Raw genomic sequence first — 22,281 nt, 5'->3', positions numbered from 1 at the left:
GTAATATTTAACATTTTAAAGTCCTTACTTACACAAGAAAAGAAAATGAATGGGTTTAATAATTCGGCATACGCTGGCTGGCACTTAAATGAATCAATAATTTCACAGCATAAGAGTCTTCAGTATCAAAACCCAAACAGGACTACATTTTCTCTTAAAATGCAATAAAAGAGTTTTAGAATATATGACTCCAGTGTTCCTTAACTGATAAACTAAAATATATCTATATGATGTAAAATGACAATACTTAAGTGTAAAACAAACCCTTTTCATTTGTATGGACAAAGTGCCATATTTAAATCAATGGCCATAGTTGCATTTATTTCCTAAGCCTAGGGTTGGCCCCAGCAAAGGGACAATGAAAACTGAAGTGCCACTCAAAAAAACAAAACAAAACCCCACCAACATATAGCATAGTAAATTATACACAGAATTTTTAGCTTAAACTGCTAGTACAAAAACTCAGACACAAAGTCTAGAAAGTATGTTGCTAAACTGCTTCAAATTAATTGATTCCAGATGAGACTTCTGTTTCTCTTACACTGAAGATATTTCGCTAAACATCCGGCTCACAAAATGGATTCAAAATTCTAGGAGGTTCACCAAAAAGAGGAGAGACTAGTTTTAAGTTTGAAATTACTTTAAATTTTTACGGCATCTGAGCTAGAAATAACTTCTATTGTGGAAATCTCAGCAATAAAACATTTGTTTCTCAAGTTGCGCTTTGTTTAGTTACAGCCTTTGCAGAAAACAAAAATGTTAGTCTCAGTCTACTGGAGCTCTGAGCTTCACATATGTTTCTTACACTAAATTAAATTAAATATGTCAAATGTTATCAGAATAGCATATTAATTGAAGCTGAAATCACATTATATATTCTAAAGCACTTTATCAGATAAATCACAGAAATCATTCTAATCTTTGTAGGTTCCCCATATTGTTATGCAAAAGAGAAAATAATTTAGCTGTTCTGTCTCTCAATCAACCATTTCCATACATATTTCCTTCTGAAATTGCTGATGATAAATCACAATGACTTATCTCTTGACATAGCCCGTTGTAGCGGTATTTCTGGTAATGAAGCAATCTAGGTCTTGGTGATTTTTTTGGACAGACAACACTTAAAATTTTAGCAAAATTAAAGCTGATGTAGCATCATCTGTCCATGCTCATTCTCTACATTCTAGTGCAAGGCTGGGGTGGTGAGGGTGGGCGGGGAGGGGAGGAAATAAAAATCCTACTCTAGGGCCTAAGAACAAGAGCCTGCTGAAGAAAGATGTCTTTTAGGCAATTTTCCTGAAGAATTTCCAACTCTTTTATTGAAGATCTTGTTCTTAGTTCTGTAACTTTGTTTTTGCTCTCTTGCAAGAGGAAGGAGAACTGTTTCAGAAGCACCGTCAAAAACTTCTGTTTTCTAGAGTTTAGTAGACTAAGAAATATGCTAGAAGAATGTTTTGCGTGTTAAGGTACAAAGCTCAAACCAGACCTTTTGCTCTCAGTGTGCAACTCCCAGCAACATGAACTGCACCGCTCTGCTACAGAAATGCTGTTCATAAGCAAACATCTGCAATTCCACTTCCATATACTTTTATGTATCTCCCCATATAAAATCATCTGAAGGACTGAGTGCAGTCATTGATCTGTATTCCAAATCTCAGTGGACAGACCTGACTCAGGCAGATGTCAGATTAATTATTGCAGAACTTCTACACTGAAAGCAAATTCATTTATTGGTATCCATTAGCCAGGGTAGAAAAACAGAACAAAGTATTTACCTGCAGAATCACACAGACTTTGGAAACTGAAGCACGCATAAGAGCAAGGGAGGGGGAAGAGAGATGGACATTCAGCAATGTCCGTGTGCATGCTTCCCTGCTTCTGCGTTTGTTAGTGCTTTTCTCATTCAACAGTTTCTCTATTAAATAACTAAAAATACTTAATTTCTTAGTAAAGAGATGCAGAGTCTGGGAAATTCTTATTGTATCACCATCACAAATCAACAGGAAGAAAGTCTTTCACAGGGAGTTACTAGTCATTGGGATGTGAAAAAGAAATGAGCATTCTCCTTATAAAGGGCCAATTTCTGAATTAATGACCTCATTTGCTAAAGAGGTTCCTTTGTCACAGATATCTTGGTAGGTAAATACTGTGTTACACAGCCACACTGTCCTTTGTAGCAATGGTACAAAGAAGATCTCCGGGCATATACTGGTTCTCTCCTCACCAAATGAATATTTAAAAGAATAGACAATAAAAGGGGGCTTCTGTAGAAGGTAAAGGCATTTGTATCGTGATGTCAGACTGCTATATGTGATCCCAGAGGACTGCACAGGAAGCACTTTTATTCTAAAAGTTAATGGTATTTATGGGGACTCACAGCCTGATCTATTTTACCTTTCTTGGGGATGTGCTTATGCTTTTATCACCCAAGAGTCTAATGCTTTTTGGACTAGCCCATATTAGAGACAGATACCATTTTGGTCCCTTGTGAACAGTAATGCACTTGAAAGCCAGCAAGCAAAATAAATTACAAAATATATATAAATCAGAGTTGTGGGTTTGGTTTTTTTTCAAATTCTAGATAGATTATCCTTCATTTTCTGCACTCATAATTTCTGCATATCCATTTCATGCCTAGGAGCTACAGTGCAAGTAAAAGATTTTTCAGTTCGGGGTTTTTCAATATCTGCTTATCCGAAGGAACATTTTAAAACGGACAAATGCTCGTCGTCCTCCCACCCCCAGGCAAGAACCGAAGAAAAAAATAAATATATATACCGTTTGCCACGGTGTCTCCTTTCTCCCTTTGGAGAGACCATCTCGCTCCTCCGCGGAGCCCGCCGGCCGCCTCCGCGGGCAGCTGCGGCAGATCCGCGCACCGCGCTCGGCCCCGCTCGCCAGCAGCGGCTCACGGCGCCCGCCCCGCGGCACACCTGCCTGTCCCTGTCCCTGCCCCAGCCCCGCTGCTGCTGTCAAGTTTCTGGAGCACAGGCACGCATCCTCCCGCTCCGTCCTCTTGCTCTGCGCTACGGGAGACGACCGTTCCCCGACACCCGCTCCTTCCCTTTCCCCTTGGCCAAGTCGCCTCCTCGCCCAGCAGCAGCGCGCCCGCCGCCTGGTCTACCCGACACAACTCCGGCGCCGGCGTGCCCGCTGCTCCCCGCGGCTTTGCGGGGCTCCCCGGGGCACCCGGCTGCGGCCGTCGCTTACCTGCGGATCCAGCGCGGCTGGCTGCTTCCCTTGGCCACCTCCGGAGGAGGGAGAGGAGGCAAGTCCCATTCACAACTAGACAGTGAGCAGACACGGCAGCATCTTCAGCCTATTACACTCCACTGGCAGCGGCTGCTGAATGAGGCTCCGAGCTAGTGGCAGGAATTAGAAAGAGGGAGGGAGGGGAAAGGGGAGAGGGAGGGAGAGGGAGCAAGGGGGAGTGAAGCAAGATTAGACGAAGGGAAAAGCTGGAGGCTGTTGCTTCTTCTCTGTTTTCTTCTCCCTTCCCCCCACCCGAAGAGGAAAGGAGACCCCAGAGCCTGCCCTCCTGCAGACCCCGCGTCCTGAGTGCCCTCTGATGCCTGCGGGGGAGAAGTTGGGGTTGCAAAGGCAAACTGAGGGGGGTGAGGAGCCCAGGGCACTCTCTCCCTCTGCACAGCCAGTCCCGCGGATGTGTAGGGTACGGTATCCCCAACCCCACGGGTCAGTTCTGCACCCCCTCAGCCACACAGGCATCCACACGCACGACTGCGAGGGGAGCAGGGACACCCCTCCTGCTGTGGCGAGGGATGCCCTGTCCCTTCCCTGTCGCCACCCCTCTGCAGGCAGCCCAGGACCACCCCACAGCAGCAGCGGCGCCGCGGGTGGGCTGAAACCCACGCCAGAGCCCCGGGCACGGCAAGCCGTGGCCACTGCCGCTGTTTGGAAGGCTACTCCTACCTTGTAGCACAGACAGAGAAATCGTCTGAGCTGGACAAACAGCAGGAACATTTTATACTGAATCCAGTCGTGTTTCCTGTCATGATCAGACATTTATCCGGGGGAAAGAAAAAAAAAAAAAAAAAAAGGAGAGAGAAAGAAAAGAAAAGAAAAGAAAAGAAGAAGTTCCCCAAGCATTTCTCAATGTGGAAAATCTTGGTCTGCTCACAGCCAGAGGCTGAGCCCAGGACTCCTTGCCCAGGCAGGCTGCCCCCCCACTGGAGGTAGAGGGGGTGACCCTTTCCTTCTCAAACACACCTGAACCAGGGGTTGCCACTCTTGCTGTCTGTTTTCATTACCTAAAGTGAAAAGCTCACGCATGATTCCCAGGTGGGACCGAGCTCTATGAGCCCAGGGAGAAGTGCCCTCAGTCAATGTACTCATCCAAATCCAGAGGTAGCATGCAGTTCCCTGCTGTCATGCCCACACAGGCTCATGTGAGCCTGAAGTCCCCTCTCACCCGTCAGCTTTCCTCATGGTGGCTAAGACCTGTGGGCTCTGAGGTGGCTGTCAGCATAGATGGTGCCATCTGTGTAGCTGCAGAGCGGCGCAGAGCAGAGCAAGGAAGGATGCAATGCGCAGCCCCTCAAGAATAAAGATTGCATTCGCTGTTGGAAATAACTAGGTACCTCTTTGTGAAGATAATCTGCCCATCCTCAGGCAACCCATCCAACCATTCATGCCCCACGCCACAAGGCAGCACTCACACTGCTCTGTGACCACACCACTTGGCCCTGAAGAACAAGGCTTTTATATTCCGTGGTTAATTAGCTCTGCCAATAACTCCAGGCAAAGAAAAAAAAAAAAAAACCCTGGCACAAAAGCTACCGCTGTACAAAGAAAGAATTCGGAAAGAGGAAAGCTGATAAACAATGCATCCTAAGGAGGCTGAGGAACACTGAACTTCGCACAGCAGAGTAGCAAGTCCTGCCTGATGTCAGCCCCAGGAAAAGAGCGGGAGCCTCCTGGCTGCAGAGCTGGAGGCCTTGGAGAATTAAGACTGAAATTTGTTTCAGAGTTCACAATTCTATTCACAAATGCACCAGGGCAAGGCACGTGTGTACCACGAGGTGGAAGGGTAGAGGTGGGAGGGCTCTGAGGTGAACACACGGCGAGGCAGCCTGGAGTGCTGGTGCAGCACCCAGGAACACATTGGGACCCACTGGTTGAGCAGGCGACTAACAAGGCTAGCAGCCCTGGCGTGCAAACTTAGAGCTTGGGACAAACGGTGGAAAACAGTGAACAAACCCAGAAACAGCCCAGGCTGAGCTGAAAGCATGAGGTAAAAAGATAGCTAATTAATTAGTATTGAAATACTAAAGGCTTAATTTTGATATGAGAAAGGCTGTGGCACTAAGAAAACTAGTTTTAGGAGCAGTTTTTTGATAGAAAATGCAAGGAGTAATAAATTGACATCAAGAAATAAAACATGTAAGGGCTCACCCAGGAATGCTTTTCAGGAGACATAGCTGAGTAAGGAGGGTAATGCACATTAATTTGGAATAGTTTTGTCAAGAAATTGGTTTTGGACAGAAAATATGAGAGGAAGGGAAATACGTCTCAAAATAGTTCCATCTAGTCACGGTCCAAACCTATTGCCTTTAATGGATACCATCAGTCTCCTCTGATGATAGGATGAGAATTACCATTTGTTTTCTTTATGGATACGCTATAGTGAGTACTACTTAGTGCAACTCTGCCAAAATTGCCACTAAGCTGAAGCCCAGAGCTGGGCAGTTGCCTGAGGATGTTTCCCTTCTCTCGCTCGCTTTAGCAGCCCGGTGGAGGGATGACTTTTGTAATTCCCTGTTTTTAAACTGCTGAGATCAGATTTTTATTTTTTTTAAATATAAAGGAAATGTGAAAGCAATTTCAATCTAATTAAGCACATACAATAGGTACCCATAATATTCTTTAGTCAAAGAGCTTATTGATCTATAATGAAAGGTTTCATTAATTCCATTCAAAGAGGCATGTTAACAAATGAGTGTAGTAACATCTGATCTGGTGAGTGGCTTGTTTCCTCCCTTCCTTTTGCATTGAAATCCCTGTATAAACTAATCAGATTCTGCTATTTTTTTTTTTTCTCATTTCTTCATCTTCCTATAGGATCTATAGACAGTCCTTATCTGCAAACAAAATTAAAGCAGAACTCCTGCTGAAATCTATATGTTTGCACCTCTGGCTAAGTCCCAAGTCTGATTACAATAATAACCACTGTGGAATTAATTTCACCTAGCTTAAGCCATTTTAAAATTGAGTATCTAACAGGCTATCTATAGCAAGAGTTCATTTAGTGTCAACAAAAAGAAGTCCCTTTAACTGGGACAGGCCACTAGCTGGAGGTGCCTCTCTGTACACCAAAGAGTTCTAAAAACTTCTCAGACCAGGAACCTACCTACAACCATATACAAGTCAGACAAATCCAACTTTTAATGTTAGATACAGAAAACAAGAAGTGGTCAAACCAAAACCAGTATGTGATGCTGATAAATTATGACATTCAGTATATTCCCCTTAGCCATTACAGTTTGCATTCGGGCAGTTCCAAACTACCCTGCCATCATTTCAGGAGAACTAATACACAGATTAGCTGCACAAGAAATGACAGTGGGTCTCCTGAAGGAGAAGTGTGCAGGGGAAACATGTGCAGAACTACTCCACTGAATTCCAACCGGCTCTCACGTGTGCATTCACAGCACGTAAATGGGAGATTCTCACAGGCTGCCCAAGTCAGACCTTGCCACTCCTACCATACACAAAGCCAAGGAAAAGAGGATACGATACTGCAAATTTCTGCCTTTACTGACTATTTCTATCAGTCGGCTACTCTTCATCTATGAAGGTTCAGGCTAGATAGTAACTTTACTTTGTGAATGGCATGTTGAAGCCAATGTAAATTCAATGTGGACAGCACCAGGTTAACTAGTGGGAAATCTTTCTAACTACAGTTGCCACCTCTCTTCACAAAATGTTATACACAAACCAAAAATGCAGGTCTTAGTTATCCTGCTGCCATGGAAGTCACAGCGGAGCAGCAAGAGCGTACAGTAAGGTCTGGAGTTAACATTTACAGCTGTCTCAAACATGGTGTCTCAACAAAATCACTGTCAGACATAAATAAAGGAAGTTTATACATATTTTAACCAGTATTTGGTTTTGCATATCCATATATTTAGGTTAAGAACATCTGTGATAACAAATCTGTGAAATCTAAAAAAAGGTTGCTTTATCTACTATGGGCTTACAGAATCTGAAGTTTGTTAAAATTCTCCTCAGTGCTTGGTAAGTTAACCCATTTATCATTTGAAAATAAGCTAGCTGATTCGTTTTCTAAGCATCCGAAGGAGTACATGCACTACTGCTAATTGAATCATTGTTCTTGGAAACATTGCAGCTGAATTCATGAAAAAAGCACAAGTAGGTATATTATAAGTTTATGCTGACCATCTGTATTAGGGTGCATGATAATATTTGAAAAGTGAACTTCAGACACTAAACTCCAAAAAGCCTTTTGCAATTCAAAAGAATTTATCAATGCCCCACTTACTCAATAGCTTGGTCACATCTATGCAATAAATACAAAAGAAACTTCTTTCCGTCTTTTGACCCTGTTTTCTCCAGGCCTTATACAGGCCCTTTTCCCACATGGCTTCCAACAGACTCTCTTCCTTCTCAGCTACCTCTAACAGACCTGCAATTTCCTTCACTTTTCTTCTCACCTGGAAAATATTAGAGATTTAAAAGGCACACAAACAGTATATTGCTATCCACAGGAGCTGCAAGTTGGGGAAGAAGCAAGGGAGACTCCGAAAGAGGACATTTATGATAAAGGATATTCCATGCGGTCTGAATGAAGCTTTTGTCCAAAATGCCCTTCAGTTTTAGTGTCATTTTGCTAAGGAACCAAGCAAAATTTCATTCCTATGTGAAAATGCGAAGGCTGAGCAGGATTGAAGGAGATAAAAAAATTGTTCTTAATGACTCCAAAAAAACGAAAACTAATTAAAGCAACAGTACCAGCGCAGTGAGAAGACAATTGTGTAAGAATACTATAACTGCTAACTTAGATTTTTTGTATTTCTTTTGTATATATTTTTGTATTTTTAAGGTAAATGTGTTAAAAAAGCACGCATCTTGTGGCAAAGAAATTAGGCTTTTACTCAGTGAAGAACGGATAACTCAAAGCAGCTTGTATCTAAAGCTGTTTTTTCCAATAACAAATGACTTCCTTGTAGAAATACAAGAATATAACAACATATGTATACTTGAGAAAGATTAAAACGAGGGCAAAAACACTAAGGTTAAAAAAATTCAGCACAAATCAAATGATACAGGAAATATCTCCATGAAGTTAGCAATGAAAAAGTCTTTTTTTGGCTATACCAGTGGGGTTATACTTGAGGCATTGAAACATAGAGAGAAAAGGAAATTTTGAAGTGGAAAGAGGGTTACAGTAAAACCCAAACACTACAATATTATACACAGTACTACACAGGGTTTGGGAGGGTGGTGTGTGTTAAAATTCCAGATGTGCACATGGAGCTTCTTCTAAGCACACTAGCTACAGTAATAAATCATCAGTCTGAATTGTGTATTCCAAGTGGTGTCTGGGCTGGTATTTTCAAACACAGGACTGATGTACCTGGTGTATCAAGGAGGAACCTATGTTTGGGGCTTGGTTTTCTCCTTTCCCTGTCTGCTTCAAAAAAAAGGTCTCATTCCTATACCAGAGTGAAGGAAAGCTCTTCTCATTAACCTGCCCATGGAGTCTGGCCTTGATGGCATTTCATATTTTAACTCGTTTTCATGATGAAGATAAGGATCCTCATCTCCAGTCACACCCAAGCACTGAGACAGCCTTTTGGTTGCCTTGGGTTACAAATTTGACCCAATCAAGGATCGAGCCCTGGCTGGGTGGTTTTTACAATACTGAAGTACATTATTACATAATAGTATTCATAAGGATATTAATTGAAAAATGCTGGATGCAAAGGGTCTGCTGACCAATGTAGATTCACAACTATAGACTCTATTTATAGTTCCAGCCTAATATCCAAAAATTACAGCATAAAAGAATTCGGGGGGAAAAAGGGCCTAAATGGTGAGTCAGACAGACCTTATAAACTTTTTAATGTATCAGTGTCCTTTGCTAATGGGTTTTTAGAAATACAGATCAGAAAATTAAATTTCTCATTTAGACAAGGTATTATTTAGTTAGGAACTTGAGACTCATTTATTTCTGACACTGTACATTAAAAGAAAGAAATGCAGTTTTATATATATATATATGCACACGCACACACATCTTTGTGTATGGTGCTGTTTACGTAGAGGGTCAAGCAGGATGAGGCCTCCAAATGTATTTCTCTAATATATCTAACGTATAGCTTACATAATTTATTTTATTAGAAAACAAGATTGAAAAAAAAATCACTGCACCTTAAAGAAAGCATGCACAGCTTGTACATACATCATTTAATAGTAAGATATAGCATAGCTAAATATTATAATAATTATGTCTTTTAATTCCATTTCTGCGTGTCACTTATTTTGTGCAGGATGTGTTGTATGATAAATCATTATGCTTCTTCTAAAACCTAAGAAAAAAAATACGTTAAGTCTTCACTATTTTGCTTTTTTTTCCCCCTATTTTCCTGTGCTTTGGTTAAAGAATACACATTTGTTAGAATGTATTTCTGCTCCACCACGAATACTCTTTACATGTATATTGGATATATCTGACATCAGTTTGCAACTAACCCAAATTGTGCCCAAGAAGATTTAAAGGAGAATGATGTCCCTGTAATCTCAGCTGCTAACCCTTCTGTACTGATGAACACCAGGCAGTCATGCTTATCTAGCACAAAGATCTTTCTTCATTTAATGCCCACAGCTTGAGACAGTCAATCTTGCCCAGCATGCACCTCAAGTATTTCAGATTGCTATTTGTGATTTTTGTGTATGTCCCCATGCTATTCCAGGTACTATGAGTTGGTAGCCACTTATCTATCCATACAAGGCTACAATCAAAGGCATTTTTCCATCAGTATATGAATAAACATGTTGCACGGATCCAGGAGATCAATCACTATCGTGATTGCAAGAGTTCAGTAAACAATTATCAATTGAGCTATTGTATGTTAACTAGCAAAAAAATAACAAAATTATAAACCTTTAGCCATAAATTCTACTTTAAGCTGTACATAACACTAAACAAAGTGCTATGTTGTCACTGCATTAACATCTATCTGCTACTGAAAAATCACTAAGTGACTTTTCTCTAATGAGCTGGAGTAAAAATGTTGTAAAAAGAAATATAGGTTTGCTTGACTATTTGAATTCCACAAATGTTGCTTTTATCAGAAGATAAAAATATAACAGACTCTAGAGTTTGTCAGATGAGTCATAACTAAAAACATTAGATGAATCACACAATAATCAATCACAAAACACAAAAACAATCTCAGTTATTAAACTTGCTGAAAAATGAAATGGTGCTACTTTACTATAGATCTGCCACGTGGTTTAAAATTTCATTGATCACTAACCAAAAGATTTTTAAAATCCTGTGTATAATAAAGTATTGTTTTGTTTGAGTCCAGATAATTACAGAGTTTAGTGATATTTTTTCTGTATTTCTCAATAACAACAACAAAAAAAAGAATATTGCATTGCATTTTTAGTTCCATGTACAAGTAAGTCAAGGGCTATAAATCACACTCAGAGAGGAGAAGAGAGGTATGCCTGAAAAAGATAGGCTTTACTTCAGAAAGCTCAGATATATATTTAATTAATGTCTAGATAGTTAATGTAACAAGCTTCTATAAAAAGAAAAAAAATAATGGTGTCCCTTAAGCATCTATTAGAAATCAGTAAAAACACTAAGGTTCTATGTCTGAAGGAGCATGAGATGAGAGATTTCAACAGGGTATGTCCCATGACTAGACAATTACAGAATCGACTGGGTTGGAAAAGACCTCAGAGATCAAGTCCAACCCTTGGTCCAACTCCAGTCCATTGACTAGATCATGGCACTAAGTGCCATGTCCAGTCTCAGTTTAAAAACCTCCAGGGACGGTGAGTCCAGCACCTCCCTGGGCAGCCATTCCAATGCCTGACCACTCTCTCTGCAAAAAATTGCTTTCTAATATCCAGCCTAAATTTCCCCTGGTAGAGTTTAAGCCCATGGCCCCTTGTCCTATTGCTGACTGCCTGGGAGAAGAGACCAATCCCCACCTGGTTATAACTTCCCTTCAGGTAGTTATAGAGAGTGCTGAGCTCACCTCTAAGCCTCCTCTTCTCCAGACTAAACAAGCCAAGCTCCCTCAGCCTCTCAGTTGGGGAAGGCTTTGCATTGACTCCTGTGAGCTTTAGATCAGGCCCTGTGGTGTTGCAGCATCTACGCCCAGGCAGGGGCTGATTGAGCTCCTTCCTTTGACCAGCCAGTGAGGGCTCATGAGAAGACACGTGTTGGCCAATCAGTCCTCAACTGCTCAACTCATCACGCAGATCCACTGCGCACCCATACTGTCAAACAGTCACTATATATATATAATATTACCACTGTTATAGGAATGATGTCACAGCAACAATCATGTAAACTAATGTAAACAATTTTTATGCAACTTACATTTTGGATGCCAGTTTAGTTTTTGATGTTTCCCTATTTAAAAAATAGTATTTCCATCCCTGCTGTATTTTATGGCACCAGTGAGAAATACAGCTTTTCATTACACATTTCTGCTGCTTGGTCATTTGATGCTTTTGGTTACTCTGTGAAAAATACAGCTTTTTATAATGCATTTCTGTTGCTTGGTCATTTGACGCTTTTCGTTATTTGTTCTGTATATTTGGTGATGTTTTTTAGTTTTTGAGAAAAAACCCACAAATCTTCTGTTGATTCAATAGCTGAGATGTGTTACTGTTTGCCTCCCATTTTTCAAAATCAGAAGGTAGATTAACACAGATGCTTAAAGCATCAAACAATGTCAGGGTTTTTCCCGAGTGAAATATTGTGAGTGCTAACAAATCGTGGAAAACATGCTCAAACTGTGCTGCCATGCTGTCAAATCAACTAGAAGAAAAACATACTCCATCTGAAAATCCAATACGCCATCCCCATTAATTTAATCAACAAAGGAAGAAAAAAAAGCCACATTTAAAAAAGAAACTAATGCGTATTTCCACATGGACTAGGCCTCAACAGCCTATGTTTAGGTTATACAACACAAAGAAATGCTTCACATAAGTATTTCATAGAATTTAACACATCTGAATGGCTCTTTCCAAAGAGCACTGGAGAAAATTACATATGTTCTGGATCTGCAGAGCCCTTAATCCACGGAAAATGCTTTCATTTCCATAAGACCTACTCAGAGAAAGCCTCATCTTTCTCCATTTTCCACTGTTGCAGCCTAGGAATGTGCAAGCAGCCCTCACTAAACTGTTTAGCATCTAGATTAACTCATTTCCATGGAAAACAGTACCTGCGACCCTCTCCTGTGTAGTAACCTCTAAGAAGTTCTCTGTAGCTGCTTTCTGCTTTTAGGAATGTATTTATTACTCTGACTCTTCTTAGGTTTTCTAAGCATCTTTTTGGAAAGGGGTTGCCTTCTGATGCATTTCAGAAAGAGGTGGCTATTCTCTTCCATTACTGCCTACTCTGTATTCCTCACCAGCCCCAAGACCTGTCGTGAACGGAACAAGATATTGGTCTAAAATTTCAAGAGCACACCTACAAGATGGTAAAACGAGCCAGGTACTAGATTCCTCAGATTTTAAAATTCAGTTATTTCAATGGAGTCTCGTCTAGACTTCTGCAAAGAAAGTCATGGACCTTCCTCTTACAACTTGATATTTATGGTGCCATACATAAAGTACCTCATACTATATTACAGAATCACAGAATGATTTGGGTTAGAAGGGACCTTCAATAGTCATCCAGTCCAACTCCCTTGCAATGAGCCTATAAACAGGCTCATTATTATAGTATAGCGTTATTATAGACCTAGGCATTTTCTTTTTCAGTTTGATAATAGAGTCGGTCATTGTTTTGAAGTCTTAATTGGATTGTATTTCTTGTGGTAGATCATAGTATTTGAAAGTTTTGAATCGAGAATACCAGAAACATAAAATTTAAGAACAGTATTAATAAATAACACCCTTATGTCCCCAGGAGTTACACACCCTCACACATTTAAAAAAACCCTGGATCCATGGACCTTTTAGCCTTTCAACTGCAATACTAAAATTGATAGTAGTGATGGCTACAAACTTCCAACAAAACCAAGATTAAAAAAGAAAACATCCAAAATGAGGTAAAGAAGCTGGAAAACAATTGATTAATTATTAATGTCACTAATCTTCAGATCAAGCTCAAATAAAGCTAACAAACCTTCTGGCTAGTAAATATGAAGAAGGAAGAGCACATCATTCTGAAACCTTTACACTTGCAATTTCAATGAGCTAAAACATAAGGATGCTATGCCAGATTCTGTTCTCATGCCATAAATCCAGAATAACATCATTGGCTTGCTTAGACTTCACATTGACTTCATGAGAGTTACTTTGAATTTACATCACTGTAAGATCAGGATCAAACTGCTGAGAAGATATTAAAAGGAGATTAAACATGATCTTAAACAGTGATATCCCAGGAGATCCAAGGATTTTCAATTTGCGAGATTTTACAACTATCTGAGAGTTGGATAAATTTCAAATGCAGTTACTGATAAGAGCATTTGCAGCTGCCAAAAGAACCTGTTTTAAGGACCTGGAAGTTGGCAGAGAAACTGATCACAGAAGAGTGTAACAGAATAAGCAAGCTGCAAGCAAGTGGAAGGGAACTCTGAGGGCATTTATGAGAGCATACGTACATTACCGTATTCATTTGACTTCAGTTATTGGATAGGTTTATGCTATTTTTCTAGCCACTCATCCAGTAAAACTTTGAATATAGGTTTAAAGCACAGATATGTGTATTTTGATATCAAGGTCCACATTCAGCTACCTAATTCTTATTCCTGATAGACTCATATTGAAATAAACTCAGAAGACATTTCGGTATCTTGATCTGAGTTATTTTGCTTTTTCCTGAGCACAAGATTAATATTCAGCATTTCTATGTCTGAATATTGATTTCAGTGATGATGCCTTGTCTTGCTTTCCTTAATTCATTAAACAGTATTCCTACAGAATGTAAAGGGAAAAAAAAAATACTTTTGTCTGGAGGTCTGTGCTCTTAGATCTTTGCAGCTGTTATTTGCAGGATAATCTAAGAGCATCAGTGAGATGAACGCAACAATCCAATCTGCAGTTTTCGAGGCAGAGGATGATTATTCTTTTCATTCAAATTAATTTATCATCTGGTATAAGAGGACACAATATCCATCTCCTGATACTCTGAAAGTCATAGGCTCAGTTGACGAATTTTCCTGAATAAATGAGACTCCCAAAGAACTGATTAACAAACAGTAAATTATGTTCTGGTGCTGATCTATAGGTAAGAGATTTTGAAATGAGATTAGTGCTACATTCCCAATCCATCTGTGCAATTTTGAGTATTGTGCATCCTTTCAATTTGCTTATGCACACACATACAAAATGACTAGTCATGAAGTTGAGCAAATGTACATATTTTTTCTGAGCACAATAATGGTTCTGTACACCTAAGTACTGAGTAAAACCCACACAAAGTACATATGAATTTATTTTTCACCTGCAACACCAAAAAATCAAGCACTGTAAATCATCATCCTCAGGGATGTGCTGCAGAAACTGAAGCATGCAGATTTTAAAGACAACCAAAGAATAATTTTAAATACTCTAAACTACATATAGACCTTACACATTAAACATGAAACATTATATACTGGGTTAATTCAAAGAAGTCACCAAAATTCTACCACCCTTAGAGCTGGCTGAGAAAAAACCTTAAAGAAAGCATCTTCTCTAATGCAGAGGTGATTTTTTATTATTTGGATGATAAGATGCAACAATGCTCTAGAGTTTACATTTCATACAGTTATGGAGCAGTCTTTCTGAAATCAAACGGAACCAAGATGCACATACAGAGTAAACCAGTTTATTTTTATTGCCAAGAGCAATTATGGCCTGGAATCAGACATAAAGGTTGAAGAGCCTGATATAAAAGACCAGAGAAAGTATCCAAATTGCAATATAACTCCATTCCTAGAAATGACGTTGTCACTAGGAAACATAATACATGTATTGAAGTATGTCCTACATGACATTCCTGAGTAGTCCATGAAATAAAAACTATTTCTGCAGTACAATATTCCTTGTCTGTGCACCTTGGAGTTATATCCATGGCCTCCATCCATTCACCTCTCTGTCCTAAATCAAATAGCCCTCATGGCACTCAATCTCTCACCTTCCAAAGCATGTGGCACTTCAGCTTCTGTAAATCTCCAATTAAAATCCCAATCAAAAACCCAATTAACAAAGAGAATATTTCTTCTCACCACAAAATAGTCAGTGCCTTGTTTAATTTGAGCCTTAATTTGCATGTCTTTTTATCAGCTACAGTTTAGAATTCATTTCCATAACAGATTTACTTGCAGTTTTACTTTTTATTAGTCAAAATATTAAACTGAAGTTTTTAACAACAAACTATTAGTAAATTGATATTAAATCCAGTGCGCAGGTTTGACTGAGAGGAATTGGGAATTGTGATGATTGATGAAGATGGTTAAGTGAAGTTCTATTAAAAGCAGCGCAATTTTCAAGATAACGAGGTTACCACACCATTATGTATTTTCTGTATGGAATTAACAGGTAAGCCTCATTGACCATCAAAATATTGGATTGTAATCAAAGTCCTCCAAAGCACGTACTTGAAAACCTATCTAAAGAGCAGAGTGAGAAGATTAGATAATCCATTGTTATAAACTGTTATATAACTAGAAAATCATGGAAATGTGTAAAAATCAGAGGAAAACACGGTTATTAAATGTTGCTTATAATTATACACTATCGTTCTTCCACAGAAAACAAAAGCATTGTATTGCTTCGTAATCTTTATAATGCATACTCAAAAAACCCCCAAACAAAACAAAACCAGATTTGATCTATAGAAAGATGATCCACATGAAGAAAAGGGAAACATAAGTTAAAATGAAGTGTTATCTAACAAATGTACGGACTTGCCAATATATTAAAAACTTATGTACTGCCTTCTCAACAAACAAAATACCATAACTCCATTAAACATAAATGCTAAAAATCTGTCTCCATAACAAAGCAGTTATAATGAGAATTGTCATTCATCTCCTTTACAAGGGTGTCATGAGGCATGATTCATTATGATTGGAAAGCGCTTTGAAATCCTGAGATGAAAGATGCCAAAGAAATGTAAAGTATTATCATCACAATACAAAGTAGTATTACCATTGTCATCAAACAAAATGCCTTAGGAAAGGGCACTTTTATGCGTGAATTAATTTGTGATTTTTAACAGCTCTCTTATTCCAATGTGAAGATTCTGTTACTGTTAGACCCAAACCTGGTTCCAGGGAATGAAACTATCAGGACTATATTGCTGAATTCCCAGCCCCAAGGTGCCATTGATATATAGAGAATTGCATCTGAATTACAGCTTAGCACAGTGCAGGCACATTTAGTTTATGTCTGTCAATTCAGCATCTACCTAGGTGAGCAGCAGCTGCAGCTCAGGAGCATCTCTCCTCCAGGACACTGTGCATATTAACTGTCTCTTTTCAGTTCATGTAAACGCTTTTTCAAAGAATATTGTACAGAGAGCATCAAAGTAAAAATATATACACATACATAAAATTAAAAAGTAAAAAAACATTTTGGAAAGAATGACCCTTTTCCTCTGTATTTTCACATCTCCCCCAAATCTGAAAGCAGTTTAACTTCACAAATACATTGAATTCCTCCCTGATCTGACAGGTATCACTCTCTTTCCATAGGTGCTGTTTTTGGCAACATTCTTCAGATGCATAGCATTGAAATCAAATTCCCATTTTCATTCATTAGAATATTCAGCAAGTTAATACATTTATAAATCATAATTACCTACTCCTTTCTGTTTTGTTTCTCCCTTGAATTGTTTTGCATTTGTTTTTTACTGTTTTGGGGTAGAGAGAAAACATGCATTTAAGATTTTGGACCTCTCCTGGATAATAGTAACTTTTATTGATTGCATCTGAAAACATTTGTTCCTGCTTGGGGACGATTAAACTCATTATTTTTCTCCAGTTAAACCTAAGCCTAACCTTCAACTGTGCTGTGCATTTTTCACATACTGGGCTTGTGGCAACTTAACACCTACAGTTGTTAAATTCTGGAATGAATTCACAAAACTGTTTTGAAGTAAATGGAGTTGTGCCAGTTTTCATGTACAGAATATTCTGCCTATTATTGCTGACATCATACAATTATAGAAAAGCTCTACCAGACTTCTTGTTTTTATCAAAAACCAGTTTATTTAAATGAAGTGTATTGTATTGTACAACACTTTAGAAAAGGCTTAAAAAGCCAAGGGAGTGTAGAGTAGATTACTGTATTACTTACAATATGGGGGTGAAATAGCTTCATTTTAATGTAAATTCCTCTAAGGGATGATGGGTTCATTTTGCCTTGGTTGAAGGTAACAGTAATTCTTTGTGGAAACAGCGTATCAGATACACAGGTTTCCACTAGAGTACACTGGAAACTAACATGCTTGTTACTTTTAATAGAATAATAGATTATTTTGGGAGCAGTTCCTTTTACTTTTGCTTTTTCTGATAGCTCAGAAACTAATTACCAGCATTTTCAGCTATTAGCACGGAGTGGTTTGGCGTAATTAAAGGACACATATGCCACATTCAAAGGGTGAAAAGCAGATGACATTGCTATTCATTCTGACCCTAACCAGCCATCAGAACAAATTGGACATCCATGCTCATCATTCAGAGGAATGATTAGCATAGTGCTAATCCTGTCTGCTAAATGATGACCATAGTGCTAATCCTGCAGATTGAGGAAGTTCAGGATTTTGTTCCTGGGACAGTGCGGTGTCTCTTCTCCACGCCACAGACATACATCTGTCTGCCACAATCTGGCCTTGACCTGTTTGCTTACTAACATGTCTTGTTGCAGAATTGTACCTCACTAATGCTTTCTAAGACATGATTCCCAAAGACAATAAAAAAAATCTAAAACCTTGTAGAACCAATCTATTCTTCCACTTCCTCATACCAGGATAGATAAGGGAATGAATAAATCTCCATTCTCTGCAGCCATACAAACCCTAGTCCCCATCTACGAGACTAGTGCAGAACACACAGGACATATTCTACTGCTCACAAGTCAGTGGTGAGCAAACCACCAAAATCTCAAGCAGCTCTGACTGAGGTGCCAACTCCACAACTGCTTGTAGATCCCATCTTCTCAGGAGTGCATAAGAACCAGTACTGCACTGGTTCTTGGCTTACAGACTACCAGGTCTTTACAGAAAGGACACAGAGAAGTTAAAGTTGCTTAAACTACCACTTGGTCTCCACAACTACTTACTTGGATCATTCCTCTGATTCAGAAATAAATTTCCCTTGTTATGCTGCTGTTCTTCAAGTCACCACTAAACTCATTTACATTTATGCCACTGGCAAAGCGAAATATTCTGTTTATTTATATGTTGATATGTTGATCCTTGTCCCTCCTCCAGTTCACAACATGGTGATAAAAAATAAAGTGTTGATCCTCCAATAAAACTTAGAGACATATCAAACACTGTCCAGGAAGCCAAATAAAACAATATAAGATAAAGAGAAAGGTACGGAAGGAAACTACATATGGCTGCTTCTGTTCAAAGCACAGACTGCCTAAAAGAATTCAGTATGAATATAACATTGAAGTGACCTACAAAAATTATAAACACTTGATGTTTGAATCACAAGACAGAAAAAACCTAGGTAAGACACCAAATGCAGTGTAAAACAGTGAGGATAATAGCTACAAGGCAATGTACAAAGGTGAAAGAAAAGAGATATTTCAAAAATCCTAAAATAAAAAGGTGCTAATTGCTGTTCATTTTAAAAGTATGCAATTACCAAAGCACTGTAACTAGCCATCTTCCCCTTGTTAGCATGGAAGAATAACACTTCAGGTAGAACACTTAAAATAAAAAGGTAAAAAAAAAAACCAAAGTGTGCCTCCTCCCCGCCCCCCCCCATTGTTATAAGTAAATTACATTAAAACTCATTTGCTTTATAGAAGCAAAACATAAGAACCTAGTACACCATACATTGTCAGCAATGACTTAGTGAGTAGGTTAACATGATTATTTGTATCATTTAACACAACCATCTGGAGATATATAAAATATTATTTTACGAGTCCCTGGGCTTATTCCTTTATAATGCTTGTCATAGTTTTGCTTAAACTATCACTTTAAAAAAGAAAATGTTTGCTTTTTCACAAACTCATATATACTGTTAAAATGAACACATCAGAATGCACTTTCCTCTTGATTTTGGGGTATCATGTTCACTTAGTCAACAGAAGTTTGCAGAAAATTTATACTCTTAGCTGTACAGGTTCCAGTCAACGAAATATGGAGCATATGGAAGCCTTGGAGCTTTTTCTATACACTTAGAGCCTTAATTACGGCTGAAATCACTTCGTGGTCTCAGAAAACACTAGAGTTCATTCTTAGTAGTTCCTTGGGGAACCTTCTGGGAACTAGTCAGGCTCTAACCTGCTGTCCCGTCACTACGGAGCAGGAGTGCCCATACCCAACCATGCTCTTTAAAGTGTCCATACATTTCAAGGTCTTCTGACAGGAGAATTAGCTTTGTTTAAATCCATTGATGCTTTGAATGTCAGAAGATGTCAATTAAGATAATTTTAAAAGCAAAACATTCCAAAAGATCAAGAACAGTAGAATTAATTATCTACATTAGTAAATCCTAAATCACGTGTCTATGCTGTTTTGTAGAAATAAACGTGATATCCTTCAATTGTTTTTCCTCAGTCAGTGTTTCGAAGTTATTGTTCTTGGTTCTTACACAATTATTACTCTTCTTGTTTCTATTATTACACCTGGGTCTGTCTTGCCTTTCATGACCTGATCTGCACAAAATCTTGTTTTGGGGGTTCTGAAAGAACTTTTCTTCACCTTGAAATGTCCATCCTGTTTCAGCTGAAATATTTCTTCCAGCTTTAGGCACTTATCCAGGGTTACAAAATTCCAGGTTTTCCTCAGTCCTTTTGGTACAGGCCATGCTGGGAGACCTGATTTGTACACAGGCCATGGAACTAGAAAAGCTGCACCGTGGCCAATTTCCTCCTCTGAATTTTCTTGTATAAAATGACTTAGTTATTAGTATGAGAATAAACAGCACATGCCCCACAAGTCATGATTAAAACCTTCTATATCATCTTGAGGGTTTGTAGTAATAAACGTCTTAGCATTTACAGATTCCCTAGAGGGAGCCAAAAAAATCCTCACATTTTGACAATGCTAAAGGCTTTACATGGAATAAAATAGCCAACAGAACATAATAAAACATGCAGTGAAGAAATGTTTGGTTTAGACATTCTTATTAAAAATCTCCTGTTGGTCTAACTCCATCTGTGACCTGTTGATATTGACTTGCTCTCTACAATATAGCAGTATCAACTAATCCAATCCAAACCCACCTATGCGTTACACGTCATGTACCACTGCTACAGTGAACAGTGCTTCCACCTGGGAAAATTTACTGGGGAAAACAGTCATGGAAATTTTATGAAAAAATGTATCACTACCTCTATTTGAAAAGCATTTTGCTATGCCCTGAATGAAGAATACAACATAAAAATAAATTGGATTCTACACTGTAGATGCAGAACTCCCTGGCTGCTAGAAGAGAGAAAAAGCTATTGCGGTAGCAGAAGCTAATTATGGACGATGATAGGACATCTCCTAAAGTCTCTCGGGGAAAAAAATAATTGATCCAGGCTATTGATAAGATAATTCCACTCTATCTTTCTCCGTTTCTTTTTCTTCTTTCTTTCTACTTTACTACTATTCTTATTTAACCTTCAGCTGACCATTTAAGTAACCACTGAACAGCAGTAATAACTGTATTAAATCAATAGTGTGGTATATAATCTTGTTGCTTTTTGCATTAATGTCAAGAGGTTCTTTTTGACATCACTTTCTTAATGTTTCCAGTACGATAAGAATGTATTTTCTATTATTCACAGTGTTTTCAATTGTTACTGCAACTGTACTTATTATATTTTCCAAAATTTGAAAAAATGCTTCAGTGACAGGAACTAAGATCTTCTGCTTAATTTCATCCTCCTGCCAGTGATTTATTTTGGATCCGTGCATAACCCTAGACCTGTCTGTATGACAGGAACTGTTCAGTCCATTTTATCCTTCAACAGGTAAATAAGATTTACTTAGAAGTCCTTGGAATTCTCACTGATAAGGTGACAAGAAGGTACAACAATACTAGCACTGATGGAGCCTTGCTAATAAGGGAAGAAGTGCAAGCTTAAAAAACAAACTCACCAACAACAACAAAAACCCCAAAAACCAAAACACAAACCTACGTTTGAGTTTTGTTGTAATTCTGGATATCCTAGTATATTACTTATTACCAGGGACTTTTATCATTTCAGTTCTGCAGAGTATAAACATCACCTTAACAGAATTAATAACTATATGTATTATGGCTACTAACAAAGTACTAGCAAAAATGTTGTAAAGCATTAAAAATATTAACATTAACATTTAAAATAAACAGTGCACATAAATTAAACTGTGAAATTAAATAACAATATTTCTCCCGGTTCTTCATTTTAAGGACAGACTTGAGTTTAACTCACAGAAACTTTATTAGGAAATTCATTTAAACTGACCATGCGTGCCAAAAACGGTGTGAACTCCAGAAGATGAGACAGCACAAAGGGATGACTTAGCAAACATTATTCTGACGAAACCCTTTGCACAAAGACACTGAAACATGCAAGCAAGACTAAAATTTAAGGGTTTGATTTGTAGTTAGAGCTGCACCAAACTGCTACTTCCTCTCAGTAATGTCACACTGAAAAGGGGAACTTTGAGTGATAAATGAAGGACATGTGAGACCAAACGTTATTTCTTACAGAAGAATAGTACTAAATTCTTTGATAAATACAGTGAACTTAACAGACAGCAAACTTAGAAATCCTAAATGTGCATGACATAAAATGTGCTGAAATCAGACAGATCTAAACTGGCCATATATTTGTAACGGATAATTGAACACGACACTAATTAAGGAAGGATGGTGCCTTCATATTTTCCCA

The 22,281-nt window shown here is 38.6% G+C and overlaps 1 protein-coding gene across 6 annotated transcripts in view; it reads right to left on the bottom strand.

Moving 5' to 3' along the window:
- CDH11 (cadherin 11) overlaps positions 1-22,281 on the bottom strand; it is a 354,337-nt gene that overhangs the window by 77,779 nt on the left and 254,277 nt on the right. For 3 of the 6 annotated variants that reach the window (XM_065028464.1, XM_065028466.1, XM_065028467.1), the window contains one exon: positions 3,211-3,362. The gene's annotated coding sequence lies outside the window, so the exon portion shown is untranslated. Of the gene's footprint in view, positions 1-2,778; positions 2,854-3,210; positions 3,363-3,930; positions 4,156-22,281 lie in introns of those variants that run through there. The other 3 variants (XM_065028465.1, XM_065028469.1, XM_065028468.1) reach the window with 3 other exon arrangements.

Source organism: Columba livia, chromosome 13, assembly GCF_036013475.1.
Source record: "Columba livia isolate bColLiv1 breed racing homer chromosome 13, bColLiv1.pat.W.v2, whole genome shotgun sequence".
Taxonomy (NCBI): Eukaryota; Metazoa; Chordata; class Aves; order Columbiformes; family Columbidae; genus Columba; species Columba livia.
The sequence above is the reverse complement of the archived record's forward strand: the minus strand, read 5'-3'. Positions and strand labels throughout refer to the sequence as shown.